Genomic DNA, 26803 nt, shown 5'->3' on the forward strand with positions numbered 1-26803 from the left:
GGTCCAGTGGACGTGGGGGCTGCCCCCAGTGAAGGGCTTCTGGGAGGGGTCTGGGGCCAAGGGAGTAAGCCTCAATCCCAGAGCTGCCCTCATCATCCACCAACCCCTACAAATGAGGCCCCGCCCTCGGCGGAACCGCTAGGTGGCTGTGGGGCGGGCAGCGGGGGTGGGGGGTTGATCTGTATGAGAGCATGCGGGCAGGGGTGGGCCTCAGGCCCCCTTCCCCCCGGGGACCCAGCCCCGAGCTCAGGAGCCTCCAGTTCTCAAAGCCAGTGCTTGCCTAGGTCGGGAGCCAGCAGTGGGAACCCAAAGGGGCGGGCGTTCAGCCTGGTCCCTAAGGTGAAGGAACACCAGGAAATCAACACGCTCTGCCTGGGTTTGGAAGGGAAGTGGATTCTGTGATAAAAGGTGCTGCACCCGGCACCTGTTCAGCCCTCCAGCTGTGAGCAACACGCCCGGGACAGGAGCCCTCCCCTGGTGGAGATGAAAGAGAGGGCGGCCTGGTCGGTCATCAGGAAGAGAGATGCCATGCCCAGGTGTCGGGGCCTGCTGCCGCCCGCCCAGAGGCAGGTGACCCCCACCTAGGAGAAGCCCGCGGCTCACTCAGGTGGGTGGGGGTGGTGAGGGGAGCACGGCAGGTCTGCTGTAGATATGGGGCGCAGCAGCCACGCCCGGCACCCTCAGCCTCTGCCTGCTGTGGCACTCAGTCAGTCCGGCTCCTCCCTTCCCGATGCCCCTCTCATCGTTTGGTGTCCAGTTGTTAAGTCAAGTCCGACTCTCTGACTCCAGGGACTGCAGCACACCAGGCTTCCCTGTACTCAACTATCTCCTGGAGTTTGCTCAAACTCATGTCCATTGCGGAGAAGGCAATGGCACCCCACTCCAGTACTCTTGCCTGGAAAATCCCATGAATGGAGGTGCCTGGAAGGCTGCAGTCTATGGGGTCGCTGAGGGTCAGACACGACTGAGCGACTTCACTTTCACTTTTCACTTTCATGCATTGGAGAAGGAAATGGCAACCCACTCCAGTGTTATTGCCTGGAGAATCCCAGGGACGGGGGAGCCTGGTTGGCTGCCGTCTATGGGGTCGCACAGAGTCGGACATGACTGAAGTGACTTAGCAGCAGCAGCAGCATGTCCACTGAGTTGGTGATGCCATCCAACCATCTCATCTTCTGTCGTCCCCTTCTCCTCCCGCCTTTAATCTTCCCCAGCATCAGGGTTTGGTTTTTTTTCCCAATGAGTCGGCCCTTCGCATCAGGTGGCCAAAGTATTGGAGTTTCAGCTTCAGCATCAGTCCTTCTAATGAACATTCAGAACTGATTTCTTTTAGGATTGACTGGTTTGACCTCCCTGCTGCCCAAGGGACTCTCAAGAGTCTTCTCCAGCATCACAGTTCAAACCCTCCCATAGTTTGCAGGCACCTAATTCCCTGGATGGGCTCTTCCTGCACAGAAGCGCCCAGAGGACCCGTGTTCTGGACCCAGAGATGCCCAGCCCTGAGGTGGGAGCCCCCTGGTGAGGATTGGCCTCCAGGGGCGATGGGACCGCGGATGGATGGGGACATAGATGTTAGCACAAAGCCCAGGCCTGAGCTAAGGCCGCACCTGGTGACTAAAAGGCCCATCCTGTCCCTCCCCGGGCTGGGTGCCTCACTGGGGCAGCCTGGATCTGAGCCACCGGGTCCCTGCTCAGAACTTCCAGGGAAAAGAAAGATGACAAGGTGATGGCCTGGGCCAGCAGGGACCGGGGCTGCGGCACCAAAGGGCAGGGCTGGATTCGGTCCGCACTGCCGCCCCAGAGCCCCGGGTGTGGACTGCTGGAGCCACAGTGGGGTATTAGGAGCCTAGCGAAACCGCCGCACCGGGGGTGGGGGGACCCTGCTGTGGCCGGAGATGGCCATGGGGCCTTCATCTGTTATCCAGCCCGACGACTCCCTATGGAGAAGGTGAGGGTGCCCTTGGGGAGGCCCAGGAGGTGCCAGGCCCACCTGTAGCCCCAGGCACGGGAGTGACGGTCCAGCAGGGCTGGAGGTCAAGAGGGCACAGTGATCACATCACTCGTCCCCCGGGGAGGCCCCAGGCTGGGGCAGCCTCCGGGTAGCTGGCCAGGAGAGGGCTGATGCCCGAGCTCCTGGGGTGTGAGCCCCGCCACTGCCGCGTGGGGAGGGCTCTGCTGACGGCCGCGCCCTGCGGGCCTCCCTCGGGTCACCGTGTAGACCCCGCCACTCCTGCAGAAGGGATGGTCTTTAGTTCCGTGTGCCGTGGACTCCAGGCACCTGTTGCTCCTCACAGGACCACCAGACCCGGGTCTGAGTCTGTGGGGCCCTTCCTGCTGACCTCAGTAGACACCCCCGGGATGTGAGAGCAGAGCCCAGACTCGGTGTCCCTGCCTGTGGTCTGAGCTGCCAGAGCATCTCCTTACCGCCCCCCCAACATCCATCCCCAGGGTCCCCCGGGCCCCCAGCTGGCAGGGTCTGCGAGTCTCAGGCAGGAGCCTGGGTCCTGCAGGCGGAGGGCAGGCCGGGCCGGGCCCGAGGACACTCCCCGCAGATCCCAGTGTGGACCAGCACGCCAGTCACCCAGGGATCTGCACTCCGCAAGTTGTGCCTCAGAGCCTGGGGGTGGATCAGAGTGGGTGGCGCGGGGCGTAAGGGTCCCAGGACAGCAGTGTGGCTCGGGGGAGCCACTAGAAGGTGTTTGGAGGAGGACAGAGGGTCGGCTGTGTGGCCAGATGCTGAGAGGGGAGGATGAGACCAGGACAGACCGTGTGACCACTGCTGACAGCGAGCCCGCTACCCCCGAGCCTCTAACCCCAGCCGAGTCTGGTCTGATTCCCAGGGCCTTGACCCTGGAGCAGCAAGTGCCACTTGTCATTTCCCAGGGGGGCTTGATCCCCCAAACTGTGCCCCCACTGCCCTGTCTGAGGAAACGGCCCTCATGGACCACCATCCTAGCGACGATCCAAATGCTGCCTCCCTGACTCTTTCATCCTCTGGGCTCCCCATCCGGACCCAGTCCATGCCCCTCAGCCTTCCCTGGGCCCCAGGAGAGGCCCCAGCGTGTCTAACAGAACATTCTCCTCCTCACCTCCACTGGGTCAGAACAAGGCAGCCCTGGCCCCGCCCCTTGCCACAGGCCCCACCCCCAAGCCTGGTCCTCCTGGCTCCAGGGCCCCTGCTCCCTCAGCCCTGCCCACCTGCCTCCTCTTCACCCCTAGGTCTCCCCTTGGCCAACAGCCTCCTCCTCTCAGTGCCCGGCATAGTACTTCGTTTTTCCTTGCAGAAAATATGAGTAACATAAAATCCACCATCTTAATCTTTTATTTGTTTGTGTTTGGCTGTGCTGGGTCTTTGTCGCTGCACAGGCTTTCTCTAGTTGCAGCAAGTGGGCTCAGCTGGCTAAAAAAAAATAATCTGCCTGCAATGCAGGAGACCCCAGTTCGATTCCTGGGTCAGGAAGATCCCCTGGAGAAGGGCATGGCAACGCACAACAGCTGTTCATGGGCTTTCCTGGTGGCTCAGATGGTAAAAAACCCACCTGCATTGTGGGTGACCTGGGTTTGATCCCTGGGTTGGGAAGATCCCCTGGAGGAGGGCACGGCAACCCACTCCAGTTTTCTTGCCTGGAGAATCCCTGTGGACCGAAGAGCCCGGTGGGCTACAGTCCATGGGGCCGCAAAGAGTCGGACGCGACCGAGCGACTAAGCACAGCACAGCAGTGCCGGGTCGTTATCGCTGCACGGGCTTTCTCTAGTCGCAGCAAGCGGGGACTACCCTTTGCTGCGGTGCATGGGCGTCTCACTGCGCTGGCTTCTCTTGTTGCAGAGCGCAGGCTCTAGGGCCCATGGGCTCAGTAGCTGTGGTGCACAGGCTCAGCTGCCCCGTGGCATGTGGGATCTTCCCAGACCAGAGACTGAACCCGTGTCCCCCACATGGGCAGGGGGACTCTTATGCACTGGGCCACTGGGGAAGCCCCATTGTAACAAAAACACAGGGCAAGGGCATGAAGCTCACTCACATCGCTGTGCAAGCATCGGCACGCCCATCTCCAGGACGCTGTCGCCTTCCCAGCTTGACCCTCTGTCCCCACTAGTCGCTCACGCCCCTCCTCCAGCGCCGGGCCCTCACCTTCTATTTTCTGTCTCTCTGCATTTGGCTCCTCGAGGGACCTCCTGTAAGTGAATCCTACAGGGTTTGTCCTGCGGTCTTGGGCTCATTTCACCAAGCACGATGTCCTCCAGGCTCATCTACGCTGCAGCCTGTGTCAGAATTTCCTTCCTTTTTAAGGCTGAACAACATACTATCGAACGTGTTCACTACATATTGTTCAACCCTCTGCAGACACCTGGGCTGTTTTCAGGTTTGACTGTTATGAACAGGTGCACACATTTCTGGTAGACCCTGTTTTCAGTTCTTTGAAGTGTACACCCAGGAGTGTGATTGCCGGATCGCATGGCAGTTCTACGTTTAATATTTTGAAGGACAGCACACTGTTCTCCGTGGCACCTCACCGTTTACATTTCTCTCAGCATTGCATGAGGGTTCCAATTTCCCCACATCCTCCACAGCACCGGTTATTTCCTGTTTTTTGTTTTATCTTCTTCTCGTCATCGTAATGGATGAAGTGGTATCTCCTTGTGTGCATGGCACTTTTCAGTCTGATTTTGTTTTTAACCATCTGTCTGGGACAGCAGCCCCAGGGGAGCAGCCCAGCCTGTCGTGTTCTCCACTGACCGCCGGGGCAGAGTCCCAGGCCTGGCACAGAGCAGGACTTCGAGCAGGACCTGATATCTGTAGTGAGCGTGCTGCCCGACCCCCCCACCCCACCGAGCATGGGGACTGCCTTACCTGCAGACTCCCCAGGCTGTTGCAGCCTCTGTCCGCAGTCTCCGCTTCTGAGCAAGACCTGTTTCCTCTTCCTGGGGCTTGATTAAACCATCTGCTCACAAGCGTAGAGCTCAGTTGTATGTGAGCCGAAAGGAGAGGGCCCAGCAGTCTGAGAGCCAGCGTGGGGAGGGGTCAGGATGGCTTCCCTGAGAGCCCAAGTGGACGACCTCGGCCTGAAGGGTGAACCAACCAGAGCTCACTTGCCAGCATAGAGGAGGAGGTTTCCCAAGCAGGGGACTAGCAGGTGCAAAGGCCCTGTGGCAGCGGGGACGGGGGATGTGGCCAGCACAGACAGGCAGCTTGGGTGCTTCAAGGACAGCATGGGTGGGTGGGGAGAGGACCGAGGCCAGCCCCTCAGTCCTGGGGGGACGTCACTGAATGAGGCCCTGCCAGCCCTTCTGGGCACACCACCCACTCCTCCCCGACTCCACCCACCCCTCCCCTACTCCCTGCACCTCGCCCTTGGGCATCACCCTAGTCCCCAGCTCGCATGGCTACAGGATGGCCAGGCTTTCCCATCAGATGCTCAGAAGTTTCACAGTCCCCCCCAACATGGGGTCCAGCTGCCACTCACAGCGGCACGTGGGCTGGCTGGGGGGCTGGAGCCCTGCAGTCTGTCCCCAGATTCACTGCAGGGCAAGCTTGAGCCCAGGTCTGAGGTAGGTGGACGTCCCCTGGGCAGGCCTTGCAGGGGGTGACGGGCACCTGCCATGCAGAGCCAGGTGCCACTGGGCCCTGCAGGTCATGGTGGGCTTCGGAGCAAACTCAGCCACGACCACAGAAAGAGCCAGGAGTGCCCACGGGAGTGCCCCGTGGCCCAGCACGACCCTTGAGATGAGCGCGAGGTCATCTGGAGGGCGGGGGGTGGCCCTTCCCTGTGGGAGGCGGGTCTCACTAACTCTCCAGTGAGAATACTGCCAGGGAAATAGCAGTGGCAGTGGGAGGAGGCGGCCAAGGGACCAGGAGGGTCTTGTCTCCGGGAGGCTGGCTGCCAGCCCCTTTGTGGGAGGGTCTGGGGTGGGTGGGCCTTGCAGACTCATCTCCCCACCATCCTGCCCAGCGCCCGGAAGCTGCAGGCAACGCACCCTGATAGGCGAAGGGGAACTCCAGGCTCTGCCAGGAACAAAGGCAGAGGCAGTCTCCTTGGAGGGCAGGCTGGGGTCTCCTGGGAGAGATGCCAGGCCGGAGGGCCTGTGCTGGGCTTTGGCTGGAGGGTGGCCTGGGCCCTGGGTGGCCGGGGAGGTAGGTCCCTACCCACTGTCCTAGGCTGTCGTCGCCCAGAGAGGCCGTGACAGTGAGCAGCCCCCTGCTGCCCTCCAGCCCTGGGCGGGAGCCACCCTGGGGGGCTGGCAGACTTCCCAGGGGGTGGGGGACTCGTCGGGTAGGCTGTAGGATTGGGAGGGGACTGTTCCAGTATTAAAAGTGGGGTTGAACTCGATGAACCCCGAGCTTGGGACAAGGTGGGCACAAACCCAGCTAAACTGGAAGGCCTGACTTCTGCGGGTCTGGGGGAGGGCGGGAACCCTGCTCAAAGCCGGCCTGCGAGTGGCTGGCCTGGTTGGCACGGAGTGGGGGCCCAACAAAGAGGCACTTTGTGGACCGCTGGCACACGGCCGCTAACAGGGCGGCCAGGGCCCCGCTCGGAGCCGGAAAGGGAGCCGCACAGCTATCCTGACAGCCGCCTGGTCTGGGGAGGGGTCTTTGCTGCCTGTGCCTCCGCTGGGAATGCTGCTCTGAGAGTTGTAGGAAAACCCTCCACAGGCCCCTCCCTATGAAGGCCTGGGAAGCCCCTACGTGGGGGCAGCTTCCGAGGAGGGACTGGACAGGAAGTCAGGTGGCCCCCTGCCACAGACCTGGAGGCTCCCCTGAGAAGGCACACACTGGCCGTGCCAGCCGGGGCTCCTCCGTGTCCTGCTGACAAAGGTCAGGCAGGAGGCAGATAGGCCCTTCTCCACTCCCTGCCTGGCCTGGACCGGGCACTGTCACGGCTGCGGCTCCCGCGCAAGACAGCCGGCAGGACCTGCTTCCTCACTCTGCTGAATACCATGCTGGAGTCTGTGCTCAGCCCCGCGGTTCCCAGCCAAAGGTCCGGCCTGGCGTCCCCGCCTGCTGCTTCCTTTGCTGCTGACTGGGTGCCCTGGACCCTCTGAGGACAGGAAAGCGGCGCCAAGAACTCAGGCAGGTGGGGGGGGGGTGTCCAGTCCCTCGTCAGCGAGCACAGAGCACCCCTCAGGCTCCCACACCTCACAGATGGCCTTGGGCACCTGGTCCGTGCCGGGTACCCCGCAGGTCAGGGCCAGGGCCGTGGACAAGACAGGGAGCCTGTGCCCAAGCGGGGAGACAGGGCCTCTGAACCTCAGAGCGGATTCGTACAGGGTCGGGTCAGGAAGAGCCGGCTGGCCAAGGCCCAGCTGGCTGTTTCATACAGGAGCACCCAGGTCCAGGGACAGCCGGGCAGAGACCCAGAGGGAGCTGTAGGTCAAGCCTCAGAGACACTGGGGAAGAAGGTGCAGGCAGTGGGAACAGCAGGTGCAAAGGCCCTGGGGCAGGAGGGTGCCAACATGAGGAGGCCCCACGCAGGAGCCAGCGGGGCTAGAACTGGAGAGCGACCGAGTTGAGGGGCTGTGGGGTGAGGAGCCAGGTCCCGGCCACTGCAAGGACTCAGGCTTGCGTTCTGAGTGAGAAGTGAGATGCGGGCGCACAGGGAGCTGAGTAGGGGGTGCCGTGATCTGACCTGTGTAGAAGCATCTCCGTGCTGCCATGTGGGAGCAGAGGCTCGAGGGGGGATGGGGGGGCCGGGCAGGGGCTTGAGGGGCGATGGGGGGCCGGGCAGGGGCTCGAGGGGGGGATGTGGGGACGGGCAGAGGCTCGAGGGGGGATGGGGGGCCGGGCAGGGGGTCGAGGGGGGGATGGGGGGACGGGCAGAGGCTTGAGGGGGGATGGGGGGGCCGGGCAGGGGCTCGAGGGGGGATGGGGGGCCGGGCAGGGGCTTGAGGGGCTGGGCGGGGAGGCTGGGCAGGGGGCTGCTGCGGGGACCTGAGGGGCGAGGCAGGGTAGATGGAGGGTAGGGAGCTGGAGCGGGAGGGGTAAGAGGCGGTCGGAGTTCTGACACAGCCCGGCGGCAGAGCTGTAAGCACTGGACTCTGCACAGATGGAGCTTCTGGAAGGAAGCGCTGCCACGTGCTGAGGTGGGGGGGACAAGGCACAGAGATGGGCACAGTCAGGCCGCGTCACACCGAGATGTCCATTGGCCACCTGAGGGGACAGGGCAGGGAGGCGCCTGGCTAAGTCGGTCTCGGGGTTGGTGTGCTTGATGGACCTTAATCTTCTTTGAGATGAGCCTCGATGGAGGACATGAGCCTCTTTCCAGAGCTGATGTGGCAATGCCTGCAGACCCGCCCATTAGTATTGGCTTTCAGGGGTCCCCAGGGTGGGGAGCCCCAGGCTGCACAGGGCCCAGGACAACAGCAGAGTGGGCGGAGGCCTCAGCTAACTGGGCTGGACTTGGGGAGCACGAGGGAGGAAGGCATCCCTCCACTACGGGAGCCGGCTCCACCCCGCCGCCTGGCACTCGGCCACCTGCAGGACCACCGGAACGGCACCTGGCCAGCTGCCAAACATGTCCACTGTCCAGGGAAGGACAGTCAGCGGACAGGTCTTGCCCCCTAGTGTGCCCGGAGCCCCCACCCCTGAGACCCTGCTCATCAGTCTGTCTGTAGGGTCACCTCTGTGACTATTCTCTCTCCCTAGCCTGACACTTTCTGGATAAAAGGCAGGAAGCGAAGCTATAGACCAAGAAAGCTCAGGATGGGAGGCCAGGCCAGGCCTCCCTGAGCTGAGAAACCCCTTGCTGGCATCTCAGACGGACTGCGGCGCTAGTCAGATCCCTCATGAGGGGACTGTGGCTCCCAGCCTGCATATCAGCCAGCCCAGTTTGACCCTTCTTAACGTCTACAAGTCCTAGTGATCAGACGGAGGGACCCCACCCCGCCCTGCCTGTTGGGGGACCGGGAGTGAGGAGGAATCCCAGGCTGGCTGCATTTTCTTCCTAAGCTGCCTTTTTCTCCTTGGTGAAACAGGACGAGAGAACCAGCTTTAAAGAACTGCTGTGAAAATCGAGTTAGACAACTCGTAGGACACGTAGCGCAGGCCTGGATTCTCACAGGTGTTCAGCCTTAGTGTTTAAAATGTGCAGGTGTGGATTGCACACACACACACCCCCACATGCACACAGAAGCTGCACCGAAGCTGCTCCTCACACCTGGAGACAGGCTTGTGGGTTATCTGTTGTCTTCTAAAAACTTTTCAATATTTTCCAAATGTCCTTTTTTAAAGAAGAATCTCTTTCATGTTTAGAAAATACAAGTGATAAAAACAACTGGAAGGTTCGAAGGTGTGACCAGCTCCCTGGGTGAGTGAGTGAAACAGCAAGCACCCCGCCCCATCTTTACCTGGGGCCCGTGAGATGGCCACACCTGTAGACCCCATCCACACAGCGACCCAAGCCACCGGCATGAGGTGGGGGGGCTTTGGAGCCTGGTGGATGGCTTCTCCCATCCTGACCCCTTGCCTGAAAGTGGCTAGAGAGGTCCCTCTGGGCTCAGAGGTGTCGTCTGCAGAAGCCCCAGTTTCCCAGGGCCCTGGGGCGTTTGCACAGCTGAGGTTCTAATAACACTGAGGAGCCAGTGGCAAGCTGGGGCTGCAAAGCTGCTCTAGGCCAGGGCATGGCTTCCCTCCCCCACCGTACCCCGCCCCCCAGCCTCCACCGGTCCTGTGCCGAGCAGGAGGCAGTTACCTGTCAGGACCACATGCCAAGCCACGTGACTGTGTCTCCAACTGATAAGAGTGCCCTCAGGACAGTCAGACTGCCCTGCAGGCAGTCTGTGCTGGGCTGGGAGGATGTGGGGCCTGGGACAAGCTTAGGTCTAAGTGGGGCTCTGGGGGTGTACCCAGAGCATCCTTAAGGCTTCATACCCATGCCCCCTGAGGCAAGGCAGGAGTGAGCTGATGGGAGGAGGCTTTCTCTGCAGACCTCAAGATGGGGTCACGGGTCAGTCCATGAACAAAGTCAAGGACTTATCATGAGACTGGGGACAGTACTCAGACCAGCTTCCGACCACTGTCCTAGGAATGACCTTGGCTAACTGTCCTGCAGGGCTTCAGCCCCAGGCTCTGACCCCCACGGGGCCCAGAATGTACTCTGGGGATGAAACTGAGGGTGGGGACCCCGTTCTTCACACCAAGACCCTCCTCCCAGTGACCCTCTGCTCAGGACCACTGACCTGGTGCCGCCCCATTTTTCTGCAAGGACCCCGCGGCGCTGAGCGAGCCAGGAGGTCTCTGGCCTAGCAGGGCTACATCAGCCTGTCCTGACCCCAGGCCTCAGGATAGTGTGGGGGCGACTGAGGGGGACTTTTGAGGGTTCTTTCAGCCTTGTGGCTGATTTTATTTGTCCGCCCTTGTTTTAAAACATCACCTCTGTCCACAGGAGGGGGGCCTCGAGCAAACCGGGAGCCGCTGGGGTCGGGAGGAGTCACTAACAGTCAGTGCGCCCAGATCACGCCGGGCCTGAAAGCAGACCCGGCCGCATCCACGCAGCTAGCAGTTACCCGGCTCAGCCCAAGAGGCGCCGGCCACCGCCGCTGCTTCCGCAGCCGGGCTCTCCGGCCTCCCGGCCGTCTGTAGCAGCCAAGGCCGCGCACCTGCTCCCGCTGGCGGCCCCACGCGGCGCGGCATCCTGGTGCTGGCGCGGCCGCCGCGGGGAGGGGGCGCCCCAGGACCGGGGGTTCCACACCTCCAGAGTGTGTGGGTCGGCGCCGCGGTCCTGCCCGCGTCCAGCCCCGGCTTCGGGCCCCGCGCAGGGTCCCAGGCCAGGAGTCGGGGAGGAGGCGCGCGGAGGGGGTGCGGCCCGGCCGCCCCCGGCCCCGGGATCCGCCCCCGCTCCGTCCTCGCCCCTCCCCGGGCGCCCACCTGGCGCGGGGCGGCGCGCCCCGGGGCGGCGAGTGCGCGCACGCGGCCGGCGCGCTGTCCCTTTAAACGGCCCGCGGCGCCTCCCCCGCGCGCCCCGCCCGCCGCGGTGCGGCCCGGTGCTGGGCGCGGCCGGAGAAAGTCCATGTGAGCCGGAGCGCCGGACCGCCGGAGCACTTCCTGCCGCAGGCCGGACCGGGCCGGCGCCCGCAGGTACCCCAACTTCGCGCCGCCCGCGGGCCCCGCCGCCGCACTTCCCGCGAACTCCGCGGCGCGCCCGCCCTCGCCTGCCGCAGTGCCCAAGTTCGCGCCGCGCGCCGCCCGCCGAGCTGGCCGGCGGCGCCCGGGCCTGGGGAGGCGCTCGCCCCGGCCGGGCCGCACCCCGCCCGCCCCGCCGAGCGGGGACCCGGGCTCTGGGCGTCTCCTCTCCCGCCGGGCTTCCCGGGACACTCGGCCTCCCGCGACCGGACGGACGGATCCCAGCCCTTCGGGGCGGAAAACGCGCGCGGGCTCGGCGGGGGGATACGGCCCTGGGGACACGCCCCTCCCTCTGAGGCCGGGGTCCGAGGCCAGCCGCGCGGCTGCGCGTCAGCCCGCCCTGCGTCTCCCTTCGCTGGCCCCCCCCCCCCACGCCCTTCGGGGCATCACTGCCCTCTGGGCGCCCTCGTGCACCCCCTACCTGGGAGAGCCTGGGGGACGGCTGCACTGGGGCGGGGGAATCCCACCTGTCTTCGCTGCGTTGCCTGCGGTGCTGAGGTCTTGGGGCCCCGAGCCCCTTCTCCAAGAAGCTCAGAGGTGAGCTCTGAGCCTGCTGCCCTTCCCCACCTCTGCCAGGGCCGGGGTGGGGGTGCGGGGGGTGCGGTACTCAAGCCCTTCCGACGTAGACCTGGTTGGTGGGGGGGGTGATCATGAGGTCAGAGGTCACCTCCGGGTCCCCTCTTCCAGGCTTCTCAGAAGTTTGGTCTTGGCGCTGGTAATGGCCACCTCTCTGCTGGTGGCCCTTAAACCTGTGGATTTGCGGTGGGTCGGTCCTGGATCTGGGCAGTTGCCCACTATGATGGAGTCTTCCTCCTTCTCCAGACCTGGGTCTGAAAGGTTTTGCCCGTGGGAGCAGTTGGGCTCTTTCTTTCTAGTGGTTTTTCTGAGGACCGCTTGGGCACCCAGCTGTGAGTCCCGCGGCCATAGGTTCTAGCTGAGCCTGTGGTGGCCGGCGGGCGGGGGGAAAACAGGCTGCATGGGCTGGCCATCTGGCAGAGCTGGTCTTCTGAGCACTCTGAGCACACACCGCTGTGCTCGCGGGGTCTGGTCTGGTCTGGTCTGGTCTGGGTCTCTCCAGGTCTCCACTTCCCCACCTTCCCTTCCTCCTCCCCACTGAACTCAGGGCCCCTCTCCCCTTCCTCCGTCGACAAAGGATGTGGGTCTGGTATTCAGCACAGGTGCTTCTCAGCGCTCCATGTGGAGTGTCGTCTAAGCCCCCCAAGGACTCTAGGGGAGGCGTCTCTGAAGACCGGCTCCATTTTAGAGGCGAGGAGTGAAGGGTCAGCAGCCAGGGCTGTCGTCCACCTTCCAACACTCCGCTTCCCCTCCTCCCCGTGGCCCTCTGTGGTGCCCCCCCTCCCAGGAGGCCCACTGGCATCCTCCCGTTGGTCATGCCACCGTTGGGTGGCACCCCGGCTGGAGCCTGAGTGAAGGAGCTGGGAGGGGCGAGGCCCAGGGTGGCGGGCCCCCGCTGCTTCGGTGAGCTGGTGGGAAGGGGCATCGCAGGAGGACCGTGTCACTTCTCCGCTCGCAGTGGCAGAGGTCGGTGCTCGGTGGTCACACCTGGCGGGGTGGGTGCCGGCCGTGGCGTCTGATAGGCCGCTGACTCTGAGCCGGCTCCGTCCAGCCCCTGCTCTGCAGCCGTTCGAGGCGCCTGCAGAATCTTGGCCCAGGAGAAAACGCTTGTGCGTTTTCGGAGAGTGACACGGGCCACCCTGACTGCCCGGGAGTGCCTCTGGGTTCCTTGTCAGGGACGTGGTGGGGCGCTCAGAGGGGCCTTTTCCGGGAGGTGGGCTCGTGGGTGACTTTTTACAGAGCCCTTAAAGCGCCCCTCTGTTTTCCAGCTAAAACGTGAGCTGCATTATTCATGTCAGAGAGACAGTGGTGATGGCAAGTGCTGAGCTGGCATTCACAGCCGGGGCTCCGCTGGCACCTCTGCCTCTAGCTAGGGCTCTGCGGGCCTGACTTGCAGCCTGGGCCAGGGTGGGCCTGGAACCCCTCCTGGGACAGAAGGTAGGCACTGTGACTTCGACCCTTTCAAGGGTGTTCCCAGGGCTCCACCCCACGCTCCTCCTCTGAGGACTGTGCTCCCGGGAATGCAGAGCCTGAATGGGCTGCAGCAGACAGGGTCTCCCTGCTGGCCCCGGGCCCTCCTGGTACGGCCCACAGCACTCACCCTCCGTGCAGCGGGAAGCCTCAGCCACCTGAGGTCTCATTCCTTCCACCTGGGGATGCGAGCCCGGCCTCCACAGCCCATCTGCCCCCTTCCGTGTCACCCTGTCCTGTCTCGCCTGGGCTCTGCTCCAGCCTGGTCCCCCCCTCCGCCCTGCCCCAAGTTCTCTTGTCCTGCTGGGGTGTGGGGGTCGGGTGAGCCCCCTAGCTGGGGGCAGCGTGGTGAACGTCTGCTGAGCCCTTCGAGCATAAACTGCAGCCCAGATGACAGCCTCTAGCTCCCAGTTCTCCGGCCTGGTTCTCCCGAGACCCGGTGCCTCCTGCAGACCCCCGAGTACAAGCGCACTTGGGAGCTTGACCCAGGCTGGGTTCTCGGGACAAGACAAGCCGCCTTCTAGCTGAGGATCTGTCGTGTTTGCTGACTGGGGCCTGGCTCCTTCGCGCGGCCAGGGTCCCCAAGGGATGCCCCAGGCCCAGGAACTTGGTCTTTCAGTCCAGTCTTTTGTCTGCAGTATGGTGGAGTTGGGGGGCACTTCCCTGCACAGGGAGGGGCCCCTCGGTCCCTGGCTGGACCCAGAGCTGTTCCTGGCTGTGGGCAGCCCCACTTTGGGAGCTGGGAGAGTCTGGTTGGGTCTGGGGTCTGACTGGGGGCTGGGGAGGGGCTTCAGGGCCTCTCACTGGCCCCAGCCAGGCCGGCCTGCACGTGTGCAAGGAGCACTGCTGACCACTCCGTGGTCTGGGCGCTGCCCCGGCCTCTGCCGGTGCCTCATCCACGTCTGGCTCACTTGTCTGGACAACCCCTCGGTCCTCCCCGAGGCGAGCTGTCTGGCCCTCGGGTACTTCCAGGTGGGGCCCGAATTTAGGATTAGAGCCAGCATCTCCATTCACGTCTGCACCCCAATTCAAGACACGAACGTCTCCTCACCCTGTACCGGTGGCTGTGGCCCGTGTGTCCCTCACTGCCCTCCACCCCTCCTCACCTGGGCCCCCTCTCTGGGAAGCGTTCCCCCTTAGCAAGGCCCGAGGCTCCACTGCCACCCGCCCTGCCTCCCGAGCAGGCAGGGATCCTGGCGACCTCTGTTTCTCTTTTAGCAAATCCTTGCTCTCACCAGGCCTGGCTCTCAATGAGATCATTTGCAAAATATGCTTCCCGGCTGGCTGGGGGCCTCCACATTGTGTCACCTGCAGCTGCTTGGAGCTGAGAGCTGGGCTTCCTGTGCCCTGGCCTCTGGCCTTTGTCATTTAAAGTGCAGGTTTTGGAAGCAGGCGCTCCCCCCTCACATGGGCGAGGGTCTTGTGGGTGAGGATCCCAGCAGACCTCTGGCGTGGCAGGCGTGGAGCGAGCTGGGCTCCCTGGTGGCCGCCTTTGGGGTTGGCATCCTCAGAGCCCCCCTGAGAACAAGGATGGTGGGGAGCAGTCCCCCCTGCCCGGTCTGGGAGCAAGTCTGAGCAGGAGGAACCGAGGGGGGATCTGATGTGGCCCTGGACTCTCCGGGGCTGCCCCCAACTTCCACTGTCTGGACCTGAGTCCAGGCAAGGAGGCACGCGGGAGCAGGACCGCTGGGGCCTCTCACTGAGTCCCCGGCTGTGTGACCTGGGGTGGGTAACTTGCCCTCTCTGAGCCCCGCCCAGGCCAGTGTGTAGTCCTGCTCCTGCTGGGAGTCTGCAGGTGAGCAGGCCCAGCCTGAGGGCCGTCTGGAGATGCCCCCTCCCTAGAGCCAGCAGGGCAGGGGGGGTTGGTTCATGCCTCTTTAAGGAAAGCCTGCTTCTCTGTCTGCAGGGAGGGTCTGCGGGGAGGGTGGAGGCGTACTTTTCTCTGAGGTGTTGGTCTCTGTCCCATGGGGAGGAGAGGCTGGCTCCTTTGGGGCTCTGAAGGAATCTGCCCCCTCTCCCTCCCCCTTGGCCCTGGGCCCTGGCGTCCAGGAGGGCACATGGCCATGGATGGGCTCGAGCTCTCGGTGGGGCCCCGCCCCATGCCTGCCCATGTGCCGGGGGAAGCAGGCAGGGCCGGGGGCGGGGACCGCCGGGGCCCAAAAGTGCCCATATATAGTCACCGGGGTGAGCAGTGAGCCTGGCTAGCGGGGCTGCATCCCAGGCCCAGGGCTGGCCCGGCCCCCCAGGTCCTTGAGGGTGGGCTGGTCCTGGAGCAGGAGGAGGAGGGGCTTGTGTGCTGAGGGCAGCTGGATTTGGAGCAAAGCGTCACATATAGCGGCAGGCACAGGTTTGGTGCTCTAGGAGTGTTTGTTGATTGACAACAAAAGTCTCAGGGACACTCAGTAGTCAGGGCCGCATGTATTTCCTGAGACACCGCTTCTGAAAGTTGGAGGCTGTAACCTGGCTGCTCTCTTGGCCTGAGCCACCCAAGGGCCCCTGGCTGAGGGCTGGGGGCAGGGTGCCTGCAGCCTTCGCCCCAGAAAATGCCCCCCTTCATTCTGGTGATACCCCTAGTTGTCCCTACCCCATCCGCACAGTACCAGGAGCTTCTGCTCTGATGGATGGCATTTTCTGGAAGATGCGTGCCCCCCTCCCCCCCCCGCCGTGCCCCGCCTCCCCCCCACCTCCTGGACGCTGCTTGGAGTTCAGCTGGTGGGGAGGGGGCAGCACTGCCCTCTGGCTGCTGGTGGTCTTTGTGGGAAGTCTGCTCCTGGACCGCTCGGGGCCTGCCCACCCTCACCCTCAGCGTCTGTCCCGAGGTCTCTGCGCCAAGAAGGGAGAAGCAGCCCGCCTCTGCTGCATTCCGACTGTACCGCTGTTAAAAAATCAGTGTTAACACAGAGCGCTCCTTTAATTTAGTTTCCATTGCACTGCTAAGCGCCTTTGTTAAATTTTGTATATTAATACTTTTTGTTGTTGTCAGCAGTTTTTTTTTTTCTTTTTTGGGGGGATATAAAGCCATTAGGGTGAGAGAAGATTAAAAAGATACATTACAATTAAAATGTTAATGAAATCTGCATCATACAACTTTTGAAACCCTTTAGGCATTAATCTTGCCTGTGTCACGTCCATTAACTTGGACTATTCTTATTCCACACTGACCCCTGCTGAGAGATTTGTGCTATAATTGGATTTTTTTTTTCTTAATAAAAAAGAAAAGAAAGCTTTTAAGAAAATAAGAGATTGAGTGGTGGCCCCGGTCCTGCATGAAGAGAAAGGGAGGGAAGGGTCTCCCGTTGGGGGTGGCCGTGGGCCCCTCCTGGGCTGTCAGCCCTCTTTCCTTTTCTGGACACGCGGGCTCAGCCCCTGCTGCTCCCCCAGGGGACCCGGCGTGGCCATGTGCTCAGACCCATGTCCTTGCCAGGCCCAGCTCACCTGTGGCAGGAGGGTGTCCCATGGCCGCAGTCAGGGTGCAAGTGTCCAGGGCTCAAGGATCTCACCTTCCAGGGGTGGGTCCCCCAGTCCGGGCGCTGGGTGAGTGGCTGCAAGGGGGATGTTCCGGAAGGACCGATGGTTTTGGTTTTGAGTTTTCAGGATCCCTCGTCCCCCAGGAGATGCGCACCTGGAAGTCTGGTGTCCTGGGCACTGGGGGCTCCAGCACGAGGCAGGACTGGAGTTGGGGGGCAGGGAGCTCCCCCACTGTCTATGCCCAGGGGAGCTGGGACCCCCCCCACCGCCCCTGCCGAGGGTGGGACCCCCCTGGTGCTCCGTGAACTTGTCTGCACAGACTCACCCTTGACCGTGGCTGGAGCCTGTGGTGGTTCCCGTCCAGACAGCACCCCTGACTGGGGTGAGGCTCAGGCCGGGTGGGGACACGGGCCTAGCCTGGGGCGCCTGGGTCTAGCTGGCCCTGAGCAGTAGATGGTCACAGCCATGGCTCTGGGAAGCTGGTCAGGTGGTTGGCAGGGGGCTGCAACAGACAGATTTCGTGTCTGTGTGTTTTTGCAACACCTTTCTATAAAGGGAAACATAATTTAAAATATGATTACTTAGTGTTGTAACAGCCGCCTTAGCGCTCCATGCTATGCCGAGATCATTATCAGAGGCTGATATTAACTTGCAAAGAATATTATGCAAATTGCCCGCTGGCTCCTCCGGGAGCCCTCCCCCCAGGATGGAGATGTGCGTGGGGAGTGGGTGGGGAGCGGGCAGGTCCCTTTCCGGGGTTGGGGGAGGTGACAGCCCGCATCCCAGGTCCCCCAGCCGTCAGTTCCTGGCTCTGCCTGCGGACACCGGGCAGGGCCTGTCCCCTTTCTCCATACCCGGCCTGGCTCCTGTGGGCAGGGTGAAGGCGGGATGCTCACGCCCCCAGGCTCACGCCCCGGGCTCTGTGCTGTCTGTGCAAGTGAGTGCGGTCTCTGTGGCAGGCCCTGGGTGGCACCTGGCGGCCTTCATGAAGCGGCCAGTTCGCCCACTGGTAATGGTGGCCTGTGACTGGCTCTGGCAGCAGCTGGACCTGGGGGCCCACGAACCCCAAGTGCTTGTCGCTGCTGAAGGGGTTGGAGTCGCAGATGGGGCACCCCCACCCCCGGGTGCAGCAGGCCTTCCTGTTGCCTGACTCAGCTGCGCTTGGTGTTCCCCAGGGGCTCAGGGCAGCCCCCAGGGGAAGGCGATGGGCGGCTTGGCGTGTGGCTCCGACCATCCCCTCACACCTGCCCCCTCCTCGAGTCTGAAGGTGGCTCCCTGCCTTACCAGGGCCAGAGCATCCCCCACCCCGACTTTGTGAACACTGCTGTGGGGGTTCCCTGTGGGGTCTCCCAGCTCCAGAAGGGCAGTGATGCTTGTTTGCCTGTGGAGAGGGCACGTCGGAAGGGACGTGAGCCTCGCGGTCACCCTGGAGTGTAATTGGGGTCACTGGGTGGGGTAGGGTCACTTTCCTGGGCCCGGGTAGCAAATGGTCATAAACTTGGAGGCTTAAAGCAACAGAGACTTACTCTCTCACAGTCTAGAGACACAGCGGCAGGATCAAGGAGCCGCCAGGGCTGGTTTCTCCTGGGGGCTCTGGGGAGAATCCTTGCCTCTTCCAGGGCCAGGGGTGCTGACAATCCTTGGGCCTATGGACACATCCCTCCCATCTCAGGATCTTACTAATTATGCCAGCAAAGACCCTGTTTGCAGACAAGGTCACATTCTGAGATTCTTAATGAACCCTAGTCAACCAGTGTGGCAGGCTGGCTGCAAAAACCCTTTCGTGCCTAGAGGAAAGGGGAGGGTCTGGCCAGCCCAATGGCTCAGCGCTGCGCTTGCCCAGGAGGGTGGGCGGGCGGCCGGACACACAGACAGTAGCCACCGCTCACGTGAGCCACTGGACGTTGGGTGGGAAGGGCCAGCACACGCCGCCTAGGGAGTCTGGGAGGACCTTTGGTTCAGGAGCTAAGCCCTAGTCGAGGGCGGGAAATGGGGCCACCGATGGAGGAGGGCTTTCCTGAGACAGTGTCTACGGTTATGTAAGTTTGGGGACAGGAGGCAGAATTTGTGTTAATTGTCATAACCCAGTTTAGTGGGCCAGTCCTTGTCCCGGGAAGCGGCCTGGAAAGGAGAGGGAGGGAGGTCTCCGTGGAGCCCTCGGGGCTGGACCCCGAGCTGCAGCGCAGACTCGGGCCCCGAGACCTTCCCGTCCCTTCCTTTGTGCATCTCTTCCATCCCTCGGAAGAAAACCAAGGTCGCGAAGTGGGAGTGAAATAGTGGAGAAGTCGAGGCAGACAGGCAAAGTAAGAGCAGAGATGCCGTGAGGAGGTGGGGCCTGGGCGGGCCAGAGGGGACCCTGGTGTCCAGGCGGTGGGGCGGGGACCTGGGACTTTGGGCCCAGATGAGCCCAGACCCGGGGGCCCTGAGGTTCCTGGGCCTCAACCATGCCTTCAGGCAGCCGTGGAAGGCCTGGGAGTGGACACGTGATCCGAGGGCCTGTGGCAGGGCCTCAGGTCCTCTTCCTGCCTACCTCTCCAAGTCCAGAGCCCCAGGCTTTGTTCCAGTGCAGGTGACCACCTGGCTAGGTGAGGGCCTTGGAGGCTAGGAGGCTGCAGGCAGTTTGGGGCTGGGCCTTCCGTGTGATTCCTGATAACCCAGGAAAGTGGGAAGCACCCCCCCTCCCCCCCCAGCCGCATCCATAGGTGTCAGCCCCCAGCTCTACTTGGGAGGTCTCTGGGGTATCTGGGGGCTCCTGTCCCTTCCCCACCCCACCCCCAGCTGCCTGGCGGCGGGGTGGGGGGCTTCTCTCCCCAGAGGACACACTGCATGCTTCCTCAACTCAAGCTCAGAAGGAGGATTCTGGCCACAGTCAGAGGTGCTCTTCTGAGGGGATTTAGGATGTCTGGCCAGGACGTGGGGTGGACCCCGGCACGTGGGGGCTCCCAGGACCAGGCGCCCCTTCTCCAAGGCGGGGGCGTGCTGACTCAGCCTCCCCCGCCTCCTGGCCCTGTCGTGCCTGTCTCAGGTCTGAGCGTGGCGGGCAGGGCCCCCGGCCCCCACCCAGCACCGGCCGCGGAGGACACTGGTCCTGGTGACTCAGGAGGGGGTGGAGGGTGAACAGTATTAAACTCACCAAGAAGCTGCACGTACTGAACGCAGAACTGTTTCTGAGTCAGCGACCCCTGCTGCAGTGCGACCCACTGAAACGAGAGCGGCCCGCCACCGCCTGGCCGAAGCCCCAAGGCCGCTGGAGAGTCTCCCCGGCCCCCAGCCCAGGCCCCTGTACAGCCAGAGGGTCTTTGTGGAATCACCGTTCCAGGCACCTGTCGGGTGTGCTTTTAAAATTTTAATTCGAAGCATTCTAGTTACTTATACATAAAATCTACCATTGTAACCACTTTTGAGTGTAGAGCTCGGGGGCATTAAGTTCATTCACATTGCTGTGACAGCCATCACCGCGTCCATTTCCAGAACTTTCTCATCTTCCCAAACTGACACTCTGTCCCCATCCAACCCTCCCTCTCCCAGCCTCAGGCCCCACCGTCCACTTCCTGTCTCTGGGTTTGACTGCTCCGGGGCCTCATATGCGTGGAATTCACACGGCCTTTGTCCTCTGCCTCTGGCCTTTGGTCAGCAGCATGTCCTTAAGGCTCATCTGTGTGTGGCCTGTGTCGGGACCCCCTTCCTTTTCAAGGCTGAGCCTGGTCCACTGTGCGGATGGCCCTCCCTGGGTTTATCTGTGGTCTCTCCGAGGACGTGGCTGTCTCCATGGTCTCCAGTCGTAAACATGTGATCACGGGTGTGCTCATGGTCTGTCCGAGCCTTGCTGTGTCTCTCAGGCTCCTTTGGTCCAGAAAACCTGAGGTCTTCTCTTGGCTTCTTGTGACGTTGACCCCAGAGTCCAGGCCAGTTCTGCAGAATTGCCCCCAGTCTGGGTGCATCTCAGACCGTGTTAACTGGGGCCGCGCCACTGTCCTGCTGGCTGGAAGCGGCACGTGGCAGATTTTGTCCAGTTCCCTCGGGGGATTTGTCTGGTGTGTGTATTTCTAAAGCAACCCCAGCATTGGGGGAGGGGGGTCGCGGCCATGGGTATGTTAGGGGCAGGGGTGAGCGGCTGGCCACTGGCTGGACACGTGCGGGGGGAGGGAGAAGGGGATGGGTGGGGGGACGGAGTTGGGTCTTTGGAGGCTCTTGAGCGCGGAAGGGTGCCAGGTCCGCTCAGCACCAGCTGCTCTTGGAAGGGTAGGTCCCATCCGCCCAGTGTCCCCTGTGGACGAGCTCTGAGCTCTCAGCCCGGCCCTCTCTTCCTCTGGGCCGTGGGCTCTGTGAGGAGGGGGTAGGAGGTGCACCGTGAGCCGAGTCGGGATGAGCAGCTCCCCAGCCCCGCTCACCAAGCTGCCTCCGTCTTCCGACCCAGAGCTGCTCTGCGGCTGCCCTGGTCCTTGGTGGATCTCGTCCCGGTTGAGCAGATCTGTCCGAAACCTGGAGGTCCCGTTCTCTCAGGTCCTGGGGCCGGGTCCTTGTTGGGGGGCCTGGGGGTCATGAGTTTCCTTGTCGGGCTCCTGAACCTCAGCATCACAGACCTAGCCCCCTGAGCCTTCCGAGGCCAGAAGCCCCCCCCCGGTGCTGGCGCGGCAGGGCGGGGCTCCCTGCTGCCTCTCGCAGCTCTGGGCCACACGGCTTCTCTCTGTGTCCAGATTCCTCTCTTCCTGGGACACCAGTCATTGGCCTCGGGGCCCATCCTGGGTGCCCAAGACCTCATTTGACCAGTTGCACCTGCGGAGACCCTGGTTTGCTTACGGTCACATTCTGAGGTCCCAGGCAGACATGAATTTGGGGGACCCTGTTCAGCCCTGTAGAGGGGTCAAGGTCAAATTGTCCACGTGCCTCTGTGCCCACCTCTCCACCCCAGTCTTGGAAGGAATAGCCATCTTGTTCCCGTGTCTCCTGATCGTGGATTCCAGCCTGGCCCTCTGATCTCCTGTCCAGGCTTCTCTAGAACCCCCAGCCCAGCTGTTTTGGACTCTGGCTCCTCTCTTTTGGGGGCAGGTGGGGTGCCCACCTGAGAGGCCTCTGGTCTGGCAGGATGGCCCCCTTTCTACAGCTGAGAGGCTCATGAGGTTTCCAGCCTGGTGCCAGAGTGGTTCCTTGCCCGCATAGAGGTCTCCATCGGAGAGGGTGATGGGAGGTTTGGTCTGAAGGATTAGGAGTTCCTGCAGCCTCAAAACACACCGGATCACCCCTCTCGCTCCGGAGTTTAACAGAACTGAGGCTGTCGGCACGAAACCCTGGTCAGAAGTGGTCCACACGGGAAGGTTAAGTTACCAAAATAAAGTCACCTCTTATGGAAAGCATGTCTTTTTCATTTTGGGGAGAAGGATGGGAGCGAACCCCAGAGCTTGGGCGTGGCCAGTGGGGCTGTTGTGGCGGTGAGACGGCTTCACCTGTGGTGGCTGGCTGCCCGCTGATGGGTGTTGGTTGGATGTGGCAGCTCAGGACCGCCCGCCCTCCTGTCTCTGGCGCTCTGGGCAGGGCCAGACCTTCCTCCCACCTGGGGCTGCAACAGGGGGTGGGGGGTGGGGGTCTGGTGCCAGCAGGGGCACCGTCTGGGGAGCAGGTGGGGTTTTGGCACCCACAGAAGGGTTGCTCCACAGGCTCCCTTTTGTGTTGCTGGGCGTGACCCCGAGGGCCCGCCCCGTGATTTATGGACAAGGGCACACCCTGCCACCCAGGAAGAGGCAGGTCCAGCCGCTGGCTCAAGACCCCAAGGCAGAGCCTTGGGGTGACCTGCTGGCTGTTCCCTTTCATCAGAGCCCCCCACCAGCCCACCACCAGTGCCCTCTTGGGGGAACCACACCCCACGCCCTGCAGGGAGCCCCTGGCAGGCATGGTCTTGCCTGGGTGATGAGCTGCCCAGAGCAGTTATCAGGTCACGTCAGGGCCAAGGGGTCTTTGGAGAGTGTCTCATGCTTGCTTGTTTCATGGAAGGAAATGGACCCAGGGGTGAGTCAGAGCAGACCCAGGGGTGGAAAACTCTGCCCACTCCTGGGATTCTTAGGGGTCCAGGGTGCTGCCCTTGGCAGGTGGGGCGAGATAAAGACACCTGGATTCCCCAGGGCAGCAGTGGCTACCTGGCCCAGGTCATCAGGTGGGCTGATCGTGGGTCAGGATGGCTGCACAGGGGACCAGTAGGAAGGGGCAAGCGTGTCCTTGTCCTGGGCGAGGGTGGGACCGCCACCCTCTGGGCTCTCGGATATTCCTCAAGGTTTCGGTTCCTCCTCACTATTTCTTAACTGCGATTTCGTAATAATTATAACCACACGGAGCCCCCGAGCGGGCTTGTTCCGAGCCCCGGCAGCTGTGATTACACTGCAGCCACTGATTTCCAAGAAACCTCACGAGGGAATTCGTTAGAGCCGCAGTGGAAGCGGGCGCCGGGCACCGCCTCCCTGCATGGCCTGGCGCAGGGGGAGCGCCTGCCTGGCCTGGCGAGAGGAGGGGCCGGGGCTGGCCTGTCGCCCTGGCCTGGCCGGCCCAGGCTGCCTGGGGAATGGTGCGTGCAGGGCGTTGGTTCACATGGTGGGCCAGGTTAGCCCGTGGGCAGCTGGCCGGCCTGTGTCCACCTGGCTGCCCTTCCCTCTGGGTTTTTCCAGCGGCCTGGGAGCCTGGCGGGTCCCATGGTGGCCCTCCCGGTTCCGAGTTTGGTTTGGTCTTTCTCCTTGGGAACTCATCCCCACGTCCCCCCTAAGTTCCAAAACATCTGAAGTTCACTTCATACGAACAGTTTCTTCTCCCTGAGACTAGGGGACATCCTTGGCCCTGGGCTGCTGTGTTTCTGGATCGGCTTCTTCCTCCGGCCCCCTGTCTCCTTAGGGCGGCTGGAGGGGCAGTGGGCAGGCTCCTGCCCCAGTTTGTGTGGAGGGGACCTTCCTGGGACCACGGTCAGGGCTGCTTGTGATGGAGACAGACCAGCAGATCCTCTGGTGCTGTCGTCACGGTGATGGACAGCACAGGTGTGGGTCCTTGCTGCTGCTGCTGCTGCTGAGTCGCTTCAGTCGTGTCCACCTCTGTGCGACCCCACAGATGGCAGCCCACCAGGCTCCCCTATCCCTGGGATTCTCCAGGCAAGAACACTGGAGTGGGTTGCCATTTCCTTCTCCAATGCATGAAAGTGAAAAGTGAAAGTGAAGTCACTCAGTTGACTCTTCTCGACCCCATGGACTGCAGCCTACCAGGCTCCTCCGCCCATGGGATTTTCCAGGCAAGAGTACTGGAGTGGGGTGCCATCGCTTACTAAATGTAAAGTCATCTTAACGCTCATGCTGGGAACTGGTCTGTTTCTCTCACTCACTGGCTTGGCGGGTCCCAGGCGGGGCTGGCCTGGGTCTGTGCCTCCCACAGGCCACCTGCTCAGACAGCGAGCTGGGGTCCTTTCCCTAGCCCTTCTTGCCTGGGGTATTGATGTTCACCCCCTACCAGGTGTCTGGAGAGGAGATTCTCCCCCCTGCCCCCGCCACCTATGGCACCTCCCAAAATAAGATGAGAGGGTGCCAGTATCCTTCGTTGGCTGTCTGCGTGCAGTCTGGGCCGAGCACCTCTGTGCTGTTTGGCATTAACAGCACTTCCCGGGTAACTCAGGCGGTAAAAGGTCTGCCCACAATGCGGGAGACTCAGGCTCAGTCCCCAGGTTGGGAAGATGCCCTGGAGAAGGGAATGGCAACCCACTCCAGTATTTTTGCCTAGAGAATTCCACGGACAGGGGAGCTGTGGTTGGCTATGGTCCATGGGGGTCATGAAGAGTTGGATACGACTGAGCGACTAACACTTTCCCTAAGACCCCAGTCAGTGGGTTGACCCATGGGCCCCTGTAAAGAGCCTACAAGGCTGGAGACAGAGGCGACAAGGGGCGGACCTGGGGTCCCACAGTCACGGGCTGGGCCCTGCCTCCAGGCTGTGTTTAGACATAGGGACTGAGGAACCAGGGAGTCGGGCTCTCCCAAGGGTCCTGGGCTGCTGTGGGCCTGCAGACCCTGCCCACCTGCCTCAGGCCCCTTGCAGAGAGAGCGTCCTCTGCCTTGAAGATGAGGGGCAGCCCCCCAGCCGATGCTGCTGGGCTGGGCCTCCGGGGCTCGGGTCCCCACTGCAGCTCACATTTGGCGATTCGACGGGTGGGCCTCCCTCCTGCCCCCTTGGCCCCTGCATGTGCCAGGTCCCCCTTGCCCAGCCTGGGAGGCTCGGACACACACATGAGTAGTTTTCAGGTTCTGTGCCTTAAATTAATATAGCATGCACTTCGTTCTAAAAAGCCATGATTGAAGTCAAATTAGCGTATTTACCTTCAGTGCTCCCAGGGGAAGCGTGAGGGAATTGCAGAGGTGCGGGGGTGGCTTCCGTGTGTGGCGACGTGACGGCTGTTGGCGGGTGGCACTCGGCTCTTGGGACCTCCTGGGGCAGGCGGGCCTCGCGAGCGCTGGCCCCCAGCCTCCCCTGCACCTCCCCTGACACGTGCAGGGGCCTTGGGCAGGGGTGGGGGCGGGGCACTTCTCCCTGGAGCAGGCAGAGGAGACTGGGCAGTGGGCTGTGCTATGGCCCCGAGGACTCAGACACTCACCCCACCCAGCTTGGCGGCCGTTCCCCCTGGGCTTTGCTCAGCCCCTGTGGGCAACACCCGGGGCCTGAGCCTTGGCCTTCGGCCCAGGAGCATTTTGTCCCGAGTCTTGTCTGTGGATGCAGAGGCCTCATGTCCACTCCCAAGATCCAGGGTCCAGGTCTCAAGCCACGTGGGCAAGTTCCTTCCCCACTCAGAGCCACAGTTTCCCCATCTGTAAAATGGGGTGATGGTATTTCTCCTAACCTTGAATTCAAAGAGGACATAGGACCTGGAAATTTAGGCCGTTGAAACAAAGCCTGGGGTGGTTGAGGGAGCTTCTTGCACACACAGACATGTCTGCTTTTCTCGTGGAAACTGGGTACTGAGCTCAGAGGGCCTGAGGTTTGCTGGATTAGGGCTTGTGGGAGCCAGGGTCCTGGGGGGCCCCGGGCTACCCCACTGCAGGGTGGGGTGTGCCTGGTCCGTGGACCTGTGGACACATGATCTGCGGGCGGGCATTGCCCCCTCCCCAGCACTGTATGTTTTAAAAGTTGTACATGGGTTTTTATTTGCAGCGCTGAAAGCTTTATGAGCAAAAAACTGTTAATAGAGTGATTGTATTTATCTGATTTTCTCCTTTAAAAAGCACACCTTCGTGTAATGAGTACAAAGCAATATTTAAGCTCCTCTTTCAGTTCTCAAACTGCTTCCGCTCGTCTTGTATTACCATTTACGTGGGTGTTTTACACACACTTGGCCAGGCCGCCTAAGAAAGCACACCCATCTCAAGTGCACGGCGTGATGTGTTTTTATGCAGCCAGCACACCTGTGTGACGAGGGTGATGGTGAAGCCTCAGCTCCCAGGCCCCCACCCAGACCTCGAACCTCTAGCGCTCGGAAGAGCTTTATTTGTCGTTCAGCTGCTCAGTCCTGTCTGATTCTTTGTGACCCATGGACTAAGCACTCTAGGCTCCTCTGTCATCCACTGTCTTCTGGAGTTTGCTCAGATTCTTGTCCATTGAGTCGGTGATGCCATCCGACCATCTCATCCACTGCCGCCCCCTTCTCCTCTTGCCTTCAATCTTTCCTAGCATCAGGGTCTTTTCCAAGGAGTCGGTGCCATGGGCGGAGTCAGCTCTTTGTATCACAGGACGGGAGAGCTCACTGTTCTTGAACCTCCTGTAGAGAGAGGGCCCGGCTTCTGCTCAGCGTAAAGACTGAGACGTGTCCCTTGGGCACAAGTCTGGAGGGTTCCTGGTAGATGATGTTTCAGGGGGCTCGTCCACAATTTCAGTATCTAATCTCCTGAGGGCCCGGCATCTTTTTCGCTTCGGGGCTGTTATGGACACCCTCTGCTAGGGAGGTCCCAGGTGTGAGTGCTGGGTGAACACCTGGGGGGGAGGGGAGGTGCCTGGACGCAGGTGTTTGTAGCTGACCCCGCCCAGGACAGGTGTGCAGCGCTGCCTGGGTCTGTTTGCACCCCTGAGACAGGTGCCCTGCCCGCTTGCTGTGTTCTTCTCTTTGTGAGCCCCATTCAGGTCTTTGCTTCCTTCCCCCTTCCTGAGCCTCGCTTTCTTTGATTGACT

At 62.0% G+C, this 26803-nt stretch overlaps 1 protein-coding gene across 1 annotated transcript in view; it reads left to right on the forward strand.

Moving 5' to 3' along the window:
• Nucleotides 1–11039: 11039 nt before the first annotated feature.
• NACC2 (NACC family member 2) overlaps nucleotides 11040–26803 on the forward strand; it is a 76421-nt gene continuing 60657 nt past the window's right edge. The window contains exon 1 of the mRNA XM_068985677.1: nucleotides 11040–11068. The gene's annotated coding sequence lies outside the window, so the exon portion shown is untranslated. The remainder of the gene's footprint in view (nucleotides 11069–26803) is intronic.

The sequence above is a fragment of the Capricornis sumatraensis genome, chromosome 1, assembly GCF_032405125.1.
Source record: "Capricornis sumatraensis isolate serow.1 chromosome 1, serow.2, whole genome shotgun sequence".
Lineage (NCBI taxonomy): Eukaryota > Metazoa > Chordata > Mammalia > Artiodactyla > Bovidae > Capricornis > Capricornis sumatraensis.